Genomic DNA, 14684 nt, shown 5'->3' with positions numbered 1-14684 from the left:
ATCAATTATTTGCAAACAATGGTTTCAGGTAATCCTAAATGGTTTGATTTATATCGTTAAATCTGTTAAGTAACTGAAATTAAATCGATGTCCCACAAACACAAAAGCGTAAAAGTTTTTAATGGCATCAGGCAAAGCGTTGCTAAGAATTGCTAATGTCATCGTTCTTATTAATTGCCATTTGCATTTAATGTTTGTTTATCATTATTTCATGCCTATCCATGGTTTATGCATATAACGACTCACTTTCAAAACCGCATATCATTTGTAAACTCATACAAAAGCCAAACGAAGACTGAGACAGGGAAAAGAAGAAAACCTCCCATAAGCTTGCGTTAGTATTTACAGTGAGTGAGAAAGTTTTCCTTGCACACAAACAAGACCCCCCTCACCACACACACACAAACGCACATTTGAAATGCATAACGAATTGAAGCCGTTTGCACACAGATTCATTCCACACTGGTTTTATGTGATTCGATCGTGTGTTTGCATTCAGCGTTGGTTGCCGGTTGATTTCTGGCAAAGCCCTCCGACGCGAAAGAAAGAAAAATACGGACAAAACTTTGCCGTATCGTGTTGCCGTAGGTTAGAAGTTTCATTATTGAATCATCACAAGCATTTTTTGCAAACGTGTGTATGTGTGTGTGTGTGTGTGTGTGAGAGCGGGAGGTTTTTACAAGTCGGTTGGCGATGTGCCCGATGATTAGAGGAAGAAGAGAAAAACAGCTCCTCTCCATGGTAAGAGAGGAAAACAACAAAAAACCGCCAGCAAAGAGGAGATAAATAAGCAACCGAAACGGAAGCAGTTGATGTAGCGAATTTGTTCTTCGTACAGGAAACCGCTCCCCGTTTGCTGCGGAAGGATGTGTACCGCAAGACACAAAACGGATAGAGCGTGCCGGGTTTTGTTTCGGTGTTTGCTTTTTTTTTCTCTTTCACGAAAGAAAAGTTTCACTCTAATGTGCACGGCTAAACGACCAGCGAGTGAGGAATATGAAATTGTATCAAAAGATTGAATAGAATCCTTTTGAGTAATGGGCTAAAAAGGATTCTATTTCATTTTCTAAAAAGGATTGGTTGATGGTTGTGAAATCAAAATAATTACACGTAGAGCCAGAAAACGGGCTTTCATTCAAATAGGAATAAAAAGAAGCCGAATAAAACAAAGCACCAACTAAAAAGAATACATAAAACTTCCCCATAACATCAACCTCAATGGAGGCGCCCGGTGTTTCTCGGTGTTGATTATGTTATTCGACAAAGTTAGACCGGTTAGGCCGGCATTCGGACGCTGGACGGATGTGTGATGGGAAAACTCGTACGAGCAAACTATTTCAAGCGTACGGAAGGATAGTTCGGTTACGGTGATGGTTGAAGCGAAATTATAGCCCACAGGAACGGAGGATCGTTCGAATCGGGCGGACGGACGGCAGCAAGCGAGAAAGGAAAAGCAATAAAGCGAGAGATACGGGAGCGAGAGTGAGAGAGAAGGGTTGATAGAGTTTCGATGCAAACAATTATTACCTTTGGCGGGGCGCAGATTCGCCCGCACCCAGCGTCAGATATGGCGCTAATATTGAACGGAACGGAACGAAAGTGAAGACAACTACGCTACGCACCCGAGTGGCGGCTTTAGCTGACTTCCGGGCCTCTGTCTGTGTCTGTGTGACTTCTACGTGAGAGCCCGGCTGGCTAGCTGTGAGCGATTACGCGTGTGTGTGTTTTTCTGGCCACGAGTATTACTTGATGTCGTGTTTATAGAGCCGGCGGCCCGTATGGGATGCTGCTGATGGCCCTGCTGATGGAAATGTCGTTGACACTTTGTCGTCGCGTTAGATGGCGAGCGTTTTTTTTTGTTCACCGAGCACCAACGACAGTACTCTTGTGCGCTAAGACTGATGAATGGTGTACTGATGGCACGTTACGAGGGAATGATGATGGTGACACACTACTAAACCACCAGGCCAGCAAATCGAATGACCCGATTCAGGCCCCGCATCGGTATGGTGCGAAGGAACGCGATAAATGGCAAGCACCCAATGGTGTGGAATGATGGTGGGGATAATCCGTGAGGTAAAGAAAAAAGAGAAAAACAACACATTACTAATGGAAAGACATAAGTGATGCAGGCAGAAGTTTCGAAAACCGGGCGAGACACAAGGTCAGTTCGAGGAATTCGAGGGTTGGGAAATCTTGTGAAAGCAAAGGCGACTCGACAATGTCTTACCTGAAGGACAAATTAGCTACCTTACGATTTCTTAGGATTCGCGTCGCTTGTCTGTGCTCTTTAGCTCCAAGGGTCTGCAAGGGTCTCCAAGGGACTTTACTTCGCTCTGTAATCTGAAAGAAAAGGCAAAAGCAAGCTGCATGTAAGCAAATGAAATGGACCGAAAACTTCAAACAGCTGAAAGAAATCTCTTTAAACAGGCAGACTCTGAAGTCGCTTTTCACTTTTTGTAATATGTAAGGACGAATGAAGAACAAAGCAAACTATTCTTAACATTTCTTGGAGACGCGACTGTCTCTTTGCTTTGCGCCAAGTCTGCCGCGAATGGAGGCTGGTTACAAACGATTCCAGGGTGTCCCTTCTGAGTAGAGTTTGTTTGTGTTTTCCCTTTGCACGGTACGAGGTTTTTCATTTCCGGGAAAATCCAACCTCAGTGTGCACCTCATCGCCCACCGAACCTGGGTCTAATTTTGTTTCAAATCCGACAGGCGGCAATAACCGGCGGCGACTGGACTGTGTGAGAATGGTAATGAAAAATTCATTAGCTTCAGAATCTAGGCCCCCGGAGGCCGAATGTCGTCCGAATGTCGTCCGCTGGATTTTACGATAAAAGAACGGGGCCGGATGTTATGTTCGGTATGTCGTGCCCGGAAATGTAGCTTGCCATCGGTAAGAAGGATACGCGCTCAGCCACTAGAGCTGCAGAAGTCTGGTTGGTTGTTGTCGTGTCGCGAAATTTGTAGTGGCGGAACTGACCTTTCGAATGGGCGCGTTTGGGGAAACAGAAAGCGTGTCGCATGCAACGTTACGAGATTAATTAAAACGGGGCTGATTATGGTGTAATCGTCGACTGGTTGGGAAGGGTTTGTTAGAAGAGATGGGAAAGTTTGCGTCAATCGAAGTATGAAAGATTATTTTCTTCTAAAATAATTCTTTAAAATTTGTGTTAAAATTTTGTAAACAAAATATTTTATCTTATTTTAAACATGATTTAAAACTGCACGAAAAAGCATCGAAGAACTCTGGTTGAATGTCTTCAGGACATATCCATACAAAGTATATCATGAAAGCCATCCTTAGACGTGCTTGAGGTGCATCCCTTTCAGCTGAACTTCTTCAGATGCCGCACATGAGTGGAGCCACCTCAACAAGGAGGGGAAACTTTTCTCGAGTACCCTCGAAGGCCTACTTCAAACAGACCAGTCAAATGGTATGGGGCCTAACGTTTTCCCGGACAAGAATTTAAGCATGACTTTAAGCCAGAGTATGTTACGATCTACCTACAGCAGTAGCAGCTAGGCATAAATATCATTTAAGCATGAACATTACATTATCGCTGCCCTCAATTCAGTGAAGCGAACAGTACACCGAACCAGTTTTTGCGTTCTCAAAACACGTCCGACAGAGGGGATAATTCAATTTCAATTTCGATTCGCTTCATTCGGGAAGAAAACGTCATCTTCGTCGGTGGCCTACACTAACACACACTCATACCGATTCAGGATTCAGTGCACCGACCACCACCCGCTGTGCGGTAACCGTTTTGGTGTGGCCAAAGGATGATGGATGCCATCCCGGTGAATCAATCTGGGACACAGCGGGACAGTGAGTGATTCTATTTATTGCCATGTTTTGTGCTTTCGGCGGTAAGCTTACTGCATGGCGGATGGAGGCATGGTGTTTGTTGACTGAATGGTTATGAATTTATAATTAAATAAGGCGTCAAATGGGTTCCGAAAGGAAAGAACGAGATAAAAAATTGCTGAAGTCTTTCGTAATTGATATTGATTATTGGAAGAAATTATTTGAAAATAAATGACTGTTTGCGCCGATATTTAGGCAATCCGCATTACATGAGTTTAGAGGATAGTCCATAGTGAGGTCTAATGACGACTAAAGCTAGTTGTTATATGCTTCTTTATTGCGTTTGGAGACCTTTTACTATTATCGATAGATCTCAAAAAGCAAAAATTTAGTGTAATAAAATAAATGCTTTATAACATTTAGTTCATAATCAATTTTTTATCCCAATTTCGTTCCCTGGGACTTTTCATCATCAATTCCTTTTGAATGGAATGTTCGTTGCAGAGCTTAGATAATTCAACCTTATTTTATTTTCACTCATTTGTATCTGATAAATGATTGTTCAAAGTTTGGAATCGCATCACCACAATATTTCAGTTGATTGAGTTATTCTAGATTATTTACATATCAGTTCTGGGCTTCCCTGAGCATCAAACTAGTTCCACTGTTTCTCTTTTCCATCAATTTGTTATATTTCTTGCTGATTACAACGTGCTGCTGTATGCTGACGATGTAAAAGTGTAAAGGCTTGGTGTCGACATAATCTATTGTCAATTTTTGGCTAAAAATGTCAAGTAATGTCATCTATTCCATCTGTCCAGAATTAGTTGACTACAAAATTAACAATTTTTTTTTTACGTACCGAATGTGTGTTGCGATTTAGGAACCCTTCTTGGCAAAATGCTCAGCTTTAGACCTCACATAGCTAATATAATTAATCGCGCTAACCAGATGCTAGCCATTATCCATAGAATAACCAAAGAGCTTCGCGATCCCGTTTTTCTGTTCGCTAACTCGATCAGGCGTAGAATATGCTAGTTTCGTTTGATGTTCATCAGCCCAGGCCTGGATCAGCTTATAAAAACAATCCGGCAAAAGGCTATGCGAAATGAAATTTTACTTTTTACATGGAAAGCATCTACTGCGACGACGATCTACAGCACAGTGTCCGTGTGGGGCTTGGTTGATAAGCAGCGAAACAGATACTCCAGCACTCCTTAGCTCTGTGTTCCACCGTCTGGGAGTTTAAGACCACGAGATATAATTCTTTATAGGACTCTATAGAACAATGATAGGACACTAGGATCCCTCAAGTGTTACACGTAAAATTCTTAACGAAACCTTCTCCATGTACGAATTTCTTATGTCACAGTCCATGTTTCGGAAGCGTCTACGTCCATAATTGTTAAAATTTGTCTCGTCAGCAAATAGCATTCTCATGCTGGAATGTGTTACAGATGAATTTTTAAAATATATGAAACATGAAGTATTAAAAGGTTGGTCGGGGTGGCCCGGGGCCCGATGCTTCCCATCGCCTGTCCGTATACAGGACTGACTATCCAGCTGAGGGTAAAATTAAGCCACAGAATGCCAGATTGACATGGCAGACCGAGTACTTTCTCCCTTAACGTATGAACTTGAAATATCTGCATATTATGTCAAAATAAAAAAAAAAAAAATTACTCAAAAGTTCTTATAATCCAAGGAATGAAAAAAAAAACATTTTGGAGTATTTTAAACATCAATATTTATGCTCGCTTAATTTTATTTATAATCATCTAACAGCATCATCCTTGCGCTGTCCCAGACGACACCTAATATTTGTTCGCTGCGCAGTATAAAATCGATAAAGCGCTAATAAAACATCCAATCAAACGATGGCGCAACGCGAAACGCCAAACGGAACACATAAATAAAGCCTTACACAGTGCAGGATAGAATCGATATTAGCTTTATTGGATCAACTCGTTCAAGGTTGCCGCCCAAAGCGTAGTTTATCGTTCTTTGCGCTTGGATTTTATTACTTTCACAGCAGAGCAATATGCTTTCAACACTGAACCACCGTGGGATAAATGCAAACAGAAGCCGGCGAAGAAGAAGTTCATCAGCAAATGAGCTGTTCAGTTCGATTCGAGGTTAAGCCTTTGCTATCTATTTTAACGCAAGCGATATCGTTCTGAAATTATATCCATCCGGGTTTTAGATGAAGCGAGCTCTACAGGTATCTCCCGTCTGCCTTCCTGCCTGTCGAAAGAAAGTTTGTTTACTCGAATCGCTCCCCAAGCAAGCCGTCACACGATACGACCCAAACCGGTGACATTCATTCCCGGTGAACGATAGTCACTTTCAATTAGGATCGAGCGGCCAACGGATCTTGCGGCAGATAAACCTTCAGAGCCGTGCATGATTTGTGGCGGTAAACGGGGAGGTTGGATGAGATGGAGGAATGAAGGCAAACCATTCAATTTCGTTCACTTATTTCCCAGTGGACGATTTGAAGCGTACGCTACACTGGAAGCCATTGCTGTGCCTCGGATTTGGCCAAACTTTTGCAATTGAAGCGATGGCGTAGACGGACGACACCGTTGCGTTGGTGGAAAAGGTGTTTTGTGTCGTTATCAGTAAAGGACAACAACATCGAGGTATGGCTTAACGCTTTTGCTACGATGTAGGTGGCTCACTCCGAGAAGACTTTCATTTCGTGGAACGATTGGATGAGGCGTTAAAAGTACTTTTGGTCTGATGAAAACTTTAAAGTTGAATTGAAATTAAAAGCGTTAGTGGGTGGGATGTTAGACGATGTCTTAATTCGTCCATGATTATTTTGCAGCATGTTAATCTGTCCCCATTAACTGTTTTGCAGCATGTTAATGGGGCGGTCCGGTGGCCGAGGCGACAGCGGCGCCGGTCTTCACACGGCAGGGCCGGGGTTCAAATCCCATCCAGACCGCCTCCCCGTACGAAAGGCTGACTACTTTTCTACGGGTAAAATTAAGTCACAGAAAGCCAGCAATGGCAGGCCGAGACCTCTCGAGGTTGTAGTGCCACAGAAGAAGAAGAAGAATCTGTCAAGTGATAATTTTGGGAAAAAATTTCCGAATGACTTATGTAAAAATACTGGCATTTATCCGCCTACAATGCAAGTCAGTTTTATATATTTATTTGAAGATAAAATTAATATTTTTTTTTGATTGAATTAATAAGTTTCTCATAGAATCAATAGCAAGCCTGCATTAACAATTCACTCAAGCATTTTTAGACCCTCTAAATGTTGCTGTCTAGCAGTGCTGTATGTAAACCTAGGAATTCCGGCTAAAAGCATATCCGACTTGTAACAATGACAATGATCAATGATGATGATGTCAGGTGAAGATTGATGGAAAACTCTCAGGGCCTTTTTTAACATAAGCTTGCATTAGGGATGGGGTCCATGAGCTTGGGCTTCGGGTTCATCTCCTGGAGGGGCCAGAGGCGATAACGGTGCCGGTCTTCACATGGCAGGTCCGGGGTTTAAATCTCATCCAGACTACCTCCCTGTACACAGAGTTGACTACTTTGCTACGGGTAGAAATAAGACACTGAAAGCCAGAAATGGCAGGCCGAGACCTCTAGCGGTTGTAGTGCCAAGGAAGAGCAAGAAGAATATCTAGGCATACGCTGATGACATAGACATCATAGGTTTGAGGCTATCATATGTAGCAGAATCATACATAAGGATCGAGTGAGCGGCACTAAACCTCGGGTTGGAGAGTAACGAGGCGAAAACCAAAATGATGGTGGCTCCACCAGCTCCCCCTGCTAACAAACACTGATTTACGCAGGGTTGATGTACACAGGGTGACCACACTTTCAAAACAGGTGACCACTAAAATCGTTCAAAACATCACCTATCTGGGGTGAAACGTCAGCTCCGACAACAACATCGATGTTGAGTCATACGCAAGGGTGCTAGTTGCCAACCGGTCATACTACAGCCTGAGGAAACTTCTCCATTCAAAATACCTCGGACTCAATCCAAAACTGTCGAAATCAGGAGGAGTTTTGGCTCCTTTTGGGTGGACGAATAAGGAAGGAGCCGATAAAATAACGAGATTTACGAACTGTACGGTGATCTCACCTTGGTGCAGCGAATTATACATGGCAGGGTCATGAGAGCAGGACATGCCATGACAATGACACCGGACGACCCAGCCTTCAAGCCTGATAAGTTCTAATTGAGATTGGATAATTGAGTTCTAACGGCCTGGGATGGCTGTATCGAGAAATAAAAAGTTTATTCTTATCTACATTTCAATAAAGGTCTTGGAATGTTTGAGAACATAAAAAGGAACATTTTAACATACTGTGCTTCCCATCGATATACAATTGCTTCCTGGAATTATACCAAGGTCAATCCTGATTTGGATCCCACGGAAAAAAACTTGGTAACTTGGGAAATGTTTAACAGGAAAGTCCTCAGCAACGTACAACAAAACCCTCGATAGAACAGCTTCTCTGAGTTAAGAGTCCATTAAAAAGAGCCTGTTGATTCTCACCGAATCCTCATCGAAATATCGAGTTGACATAATTCGTCAAAATTGCGTTTCAAAAGCTCAATGCTTCATCTTTTCCACTCCATGTTAAACCACGACAGAGTCTAGAAGACCATTGACAATGAACAAGGTCCGAATCGATAACCTCTTTGACACTAGACCACCTATTCTTCTTCTTGAGCATTATAATCTTATGAGGTCTTATTCTGCGATTACCTGGCTTCTAGGGTTCCATGACCTTATTTACCCTTAAACGTCATTAAAAAAGGCAGTGGAAAAGAGGTTAGGTTGAAATATTTCAATATCCATTTTTCACTAAATAATTGTCTTCGAAACTACATCAAAGCTCCAATCAACTGTCTACTTATTATTGAACACTGCTCTTGTCAACAGAAAAATTCTAATTGGAATTCTTGCCATCGATTTTTTCATGCTCCTCGCATCCGTCTATGCCTTCTTCACCGACAAAATGCCACCCGTTGATGGTCGTGTGGGCCCCCGATCAATGGGCGCCTCATAGTCTACGCAGTTGAAGAACAAAAAACCCCTGCACGACCATCCAAGAAAAGGATATCGGTCGATGGCGTCGCTACAGTCGAGCACAGCAACACATAAGTGACACAATTCACACGCCTACGGGAACAGAAGCAATTGTGCGTCACCAAACCAAACCATCGTTTGAAGTCAAGTTTTGTGAACCGCACAGCACTGGGGTGGCATTAAAAGAGAAAGCACAGGACACGGCACCACTTGAAGCGTAGAAGATGTGGGAGCGATTTCAAGTGCTGTGTGTTGTGTGTGAGTTGAGCCACCGTTCCGGGTGGTGTTGGAAAGCTTGTCTCAATCCTCTCTATTTCACTGAAAGATTCGCTTAACTTTTCGTGTACCGCGCTGGTTGTAACTTTGTACGCAGTTCGGGAAAATGGTCCAAAGCTGGGTAGTGTCAGAAGGTTGAAGTTTGATAAATTTTTGATCAGCTTTCATCGTGTTTTTGATTGGCAAGAGATGGGAAAGAACCACCGGCTAACGAGTGCTGGTGGGCTAGTGTCACAAAATGGATGTTTTACCGATCGATTCGATTGATTCTTGGTTCGGCATTCACATACCACAGGACTCGTCAAGGCGAGGCCATAGGGCGATCGTTATAATGTCGCCTCCCCCCTTTTGTAATGTTAGATAATGGCCGATGAATCAATAAAAAAGCGACTACAAGACAGACAGACAGACAGACAGAAGCATTTATCTGAATTGATTGTTGGTTATTTTGAGGAGCGGGCATGATTATATTTTATTGTCTTCAAATACCAACAAAAAAGGCCTCCTGATGTAGCTGCAATCTGCAGCACAATTCCTACAGACATTAACGCTTGTAAGCCAGAGAAACATTGAAACACCGTCACGCTTCAGTATCAATGCGTTTTAAAGTCACGGACCGAATCGGAACGGATTTGACGTAAGGAATACGGATACGTAACATTTCTGCACAGCTTTAGTCTGCCCGGGTTAAGCCGCTTTGATTGTGATTTCTGCTTGTGCCATTTCGATGGGGTAGAACAAGCAAATAGGATACGCTGTTCGCAGAACAATAAATGCGCTCTAGAATGTTACCCCTTTTTATGTGGTTGTCTGCGGGAACGTTCCCTGGCTGCTGGTCCAAAGTCTCCACAGCGAAAGAAAACCCCCGCGGATGGCAAAGCCGGTTCTGCTTTTGTTTTACACTTTGCAGTACAAGGTAGCAGGGTAAACAGGGGTCGGTTTGCGAGTCTGCGGCTTTTTTGTGTTGGTTTTGTTTTAAAACGCTTACCATAAATTGCTATTTTATTGCGGTTGATGCGTGTAAGTGTCTGTTCTCTTTCGCTGGATACACGTTTGTGGTTTACTTAGCAAAAATCATTAAAATATCTTCATCGTGACCACAATGTTCCGTAGCATTAGTTTCTAATCATTTATTTGCACCCCGAAAAAACCGACAGCAAAAGATGACTTTGTGACATAAGATTTCTAGATGACAGCATGAAATAACGATCCAAATATGATATTCACTTTGTCACCCTTGATGCGGTAAATTTGCTTTGGCTTATTGTTTTCTTACTCCTCTAGCGCTGCCATCCAACATATTTATCTTGTCACGATGATAAATGAATAAAGTGGGCCTTGGAATATGGTATGGCAACATTGCGCCGTGTAACTGATTGATGGTAAAAAGGGCGGTATTTATTGATTGCCGTGGCGAGCCGAGCTTTGGTGTAAATAGATTACCACGAGAAACATTACACCGTTGATTCATATTTCCCGGAATTTTCATGGTAACACTCGAGCAGGTCGGTCGGTTTGTTTGAACCCGGAGTGGGAATGTTTTTATTTTTCCCGGTTGAATTTGCGTCACGTGTGGAGAGTTTTTTTTGTTTGTTTTGTTTTATCCCTACAGTCAATATTTGTGGCTGGAAGGGTTGTGAGTAATTACAACACTCGTTAAGCGATTGCATACTTTCAGGCGATTTTCCAAGACCGTGCCCTGAGAGACCCGTCATTTCGTGTGGAAGCATTTAAGCTCTTTGTTTGCATACGCTTGGGCTAAAATGCATGCTAAAGACATGTATGTTGTACTGAATCGTGAATACGTTGGGGAAGGGCTGATGTGTCATATATATTTGAAAGAATGGTGCTATACGTTCTTTGGCCTCTTGGGCTCTTGGTCTTACTTCTCACAAATTTCACGAGGCACAAAATGCTGAAGGAAACCTGCAAATGTCTACCGTGTAGAAATCCCATGCCATCTAATTCTCAAGACGACTTCAACAGCTAGTAAACGTTTTCCGAATGGTGGACCTTGCTCATCCACAGTCACGTGCGTGTTAAAACAGTCTTCAGGGATTCCACAATGGGGAAAGATGATTTGCGCTCGTGTGTTTCAACATACGTCTAACATGTATTATCTAACGTGTTAAGGCCTGCACTCTTTAGGCCATCCATCTGTATGCTACACATCTCATGGCCAATAACTTCATATTTTTCATCAGCACTCGTTTGGTACAATTTGGCATGTGATAAGGCACTCCATCATATGAGAGTGTTTTGATCTTTAAAGCAGTTGGCCTCCGCCCAGGAAAATGACTGGCGCTTCAAAATCTCAATATCAACTATAAATTGTTTCAACACAAGTTTTAACAAAAACATGCTGCATTCTTCCCTAATTATTCTCCGTATAGATTTTGCTGATATATTGGCAGCCTTGGGAGGTCTCCTACTGGATTGGAATGTATTGAATTACGAACAATTTTCGCGGGAATCAATTTTAGCAGCTTTGACATACGGACACCGGTTATCGGATCTCTTTTCTGTGGATTTCGATCTTTAGGAGCCTCTCGTAGACACTTTTCGATTGGATAAATTGTAGCTAAATGATAACAACCTGATATCCTTGGATGTGTTCCTGGCTGCTCGCTTACTCATCAACATTTCTCTGGTATTAATTCATACAATTCTCGGTCTTTTCGGAGTGGTCCGGTGGCTGAGTCGTTAGCGAAGCCGATCTTCACAAGTAAGGACCGGAGATCAAATCTCATCTCGAGAAAACATTAAGAAAAGGAATAAATAATAAGAAATAAGAAGGATGGTGCAAGCACTGGATGTTACTGGTTTTGGTTCTCTGTTAGAATTCAATGAACTTTATTTCAATTAACTTCAAAGGTAAGATTAAAAAAATATAACCCTTGGAGTTTTGACAGCTTTAAATATTTTATTGATTCGAATCTTCTGTAGTTAAAATATGTAACTCATTATTTGAATTGAAGATCAAATGACAGCTTTTTATGCTCATCAATTTATGTAGGCACATGTAATGTCAACTCCTTCATCACGATTAACTTTACGATAACGCCAAACATAAAAATATGGAAGGCCACATCCAACCTCCTAGCTCTGTTTGCACAACAAAACGCAATATGAACCGCTCCGCCACTCCAGAGTTTATGGCACAATTTAGGCTTCCTGCGTGTGCAAACCATCGCCATGTGAATACGATAAAGATTCACTAGTTAGGGATGATTTACTGCTGGCTGCGCTTGCCTCTATCTATCATCCGGCCAAGATTGAATCAGATCAGGGCAACTGGAATATTTTTTGCTGTCGACAACTTCACAATTCTTCTCCCCCAAGAACGCGGTACTTGAGATCCAATTTCAACAACTTTCTATAACGCAAACCAAACCGAAAACCGAAAAAAAGTTAGACGGCTAACCATATCGTTTACATCCCCACCGCAGACCATTTTCATTTGCAGACACACACACAAAGTCTCGTCGTCTCGACTCCCTCTCCACGAGTCCTTCGTTCTACTAGGGATGAGCCAGGAGTCGTCCTTTTGCCGAGTAGCCGTACGACCTGCATCGTTCCAGCGCGGTAGGTGTTACGTAAGTGTCGGCATTTTGCCGTACACGTGAGGCTTTTGCCCCATTGCGAGAGTGTGTTGGTATTCGCTGTGGGGCAGGATATACTTGATCCAGTTAGCATACTTGTCGCCTACCGTTTTACACCCAATGTGCTCTCGAGAACGCCGGATTTTTTTTTCGGGTGGGATTCCTCAGTTTGGATTGTCCCTTCTCCCATTCTGAGCTCCCGACAAACCCAGTTAGGGGTTTTAATGTTGAAGCTGCGGGGTGCGATTTAGCTCTATGAAAATCAAACAGAATCGAAGTTGTGGGAGAGAGATATTCTAGCGTTCGGTCTGTTCCGCCTCGAGAACGGCAGCTATAAGCTATAATCCCATTTTCCCCAATGCAAACATCGAGAGAATCGGAGATCTGCGATTCCCATTGGCAAAGAGAGAACGAACCGCGAGAAGTAGGAGAGAGAGAGAGAGAGAGAGAGAGTAAAAGGGATGTGCGATAAGGGTAGTTCCGGAGGTGGAAGAGGATAATTTGGTACTTAGAACTTTGCACAGCGATTTTTTGTCTGTTCTTGCTCCAATATTAACAGGCTTATCCAACTTTTTAACCTGTGTGTTTATCCCGATTGTTACGGTGAGGCGACCAATATAAAATCAATAACTTGATGAAAAAAGAAAGAAAAAATAAAGACGTCCTCTTTCTTCTGCTAAGGGAAATCCTATCGCTTTTCTTCCGTTATAATTTCACGGCGTAAAACAACATGTGAGCTAGCCTTGCCCCATTACGCCTGAAAGTAGGCAAACAAAAGTGAACCTCCCGGAGGCATTCCCACACACTCGGCGCGACGAGAATGAGGGAAACCCAATCGGAAATAAAAGAAAACTGCCCGTTCATCAAAAACCCGAAATCAGGTCATCCAGTGAGGCGCCAGCGAAGCTTTTCCGGCATTCCGGAGTCGACAAACTTTTGTTCCGTTTCGCATCCGCCGTTACCTTGTGCGAAAAAGGGATCAAAACAGGAAGCCCCAGGTGAAAGTTGGAGAAGTATGGGAGGGGGAAACGGAAGGGTGGCCAGTTTTCCCCGCACAAGCGTGCGTGCGTGTAACGCGTGTAGTTCGGCGTCTGAATGGGGCAGGTTTTTCAATGGAAATTTGAATGAAAAATTACTTCCTGTTACGCCACGCGTGCACGCGTGCAGCTTTTGTTTTTTCCCTTTTTTTTCGTGTGTGTGTGTGAGAACAATATAATTTTCCCTCCCCGGGCGCCGACATCGAAGGAAAATCGTGTCCTCTTGATGGTTAAATCAACCGCTCAACGGGGTTTGGAGGCATTAACGAACTTTTCACATGGGTCACATGGGCCTCGGCGCTCATGGGGTTGTTGGTCGTTGGGGACACACACACTCTCAAACATACGCACACACACACACTCCTACCTGCGTTTGTAGTTAGAGTTGAAGCTTTTCTTTTATCGTTGTCGCTCTTCTACACGCCAGTCAACTGGCTTAACTGGTTCGATGTTCCTCGGAAAAAGCCTTATATGACGTTACTGGGAGAAAATGTGTTGTGAATCGATGGGAAGGATTTTTCCAAACCGAGGATGCACCTGAGGGAGGCCAGCACAAACTTTCACATCAAATAACACGGTTTCACCAAAAGGGACCACAACCTTTTCACACCTGCAACGAAAGCAGAGCACAAGCACAAATGTGGTGGAAATGATTTTTCACTGACAGACAGAGCTAGTGCGCGAACAAACGCACACACACGCACACACGCACAACTACACCCGACACCACGACACACTGGGGGAGGAAAACGTTTTTCTCCGACACTGTACGATACGAGAATGAAACTCTGGCTGGCGGTGCACGCGCCTTCGTCACTGATCCTTTCAGAGGAGGATAACGACGAACGTTCGTAGTAGTAGTAGCGGTCGTCGTGGTCGTCGT

At 43.2% G+C, this 14684-nt stretch overlaps 1 protein-coding gene across 2 annotated transcripts in view; it reads right to left on the bottom strand.

The window, feature by feature from the left end:
* LOC118502666 (synapsin) overlaps positions 1-14684 on the bottom strand; it is a 50675-nt gene extending 35991 nt beyond the window's left edge. Inside the window, exons 1-3 of one of the 2 annotated variants that reach the window (XM_036035132.1) lie at positions 14169-14684; positions 2231-2343; positions 1528-1954 (exon numbers count right to left, since the gene is read on the bottom strand). The gene's annotated coding sequence lies outside the window, so the exon portion shown is untranslated. Of the gene's footprint in view, positions 1-1527; positions 1955-2230; positions 2344-14168 lie in introns of those variants that run through there. The other variant, XM_036035133.1, reaches the window with a different exon arrangement.

Source organism: Anopheles stephensi, chromosome 2 (genome assembly GCF_013141755.1).
Source record: "Anopheles stephensi strain Indian chromosome 2, UCI_ANSTEP_V1.0, whole genome shotgun sequence".
NCBI lineage: Eukaryota > Metazoa > Arthropoda > Insecta > Diptera > Culicidae > Anopheles > Anopheles stephensi.
Note: the sequence above shows the minus strand (reverse complement) of the source record. Positions and strands in the feature narration are given on the sequence as shown.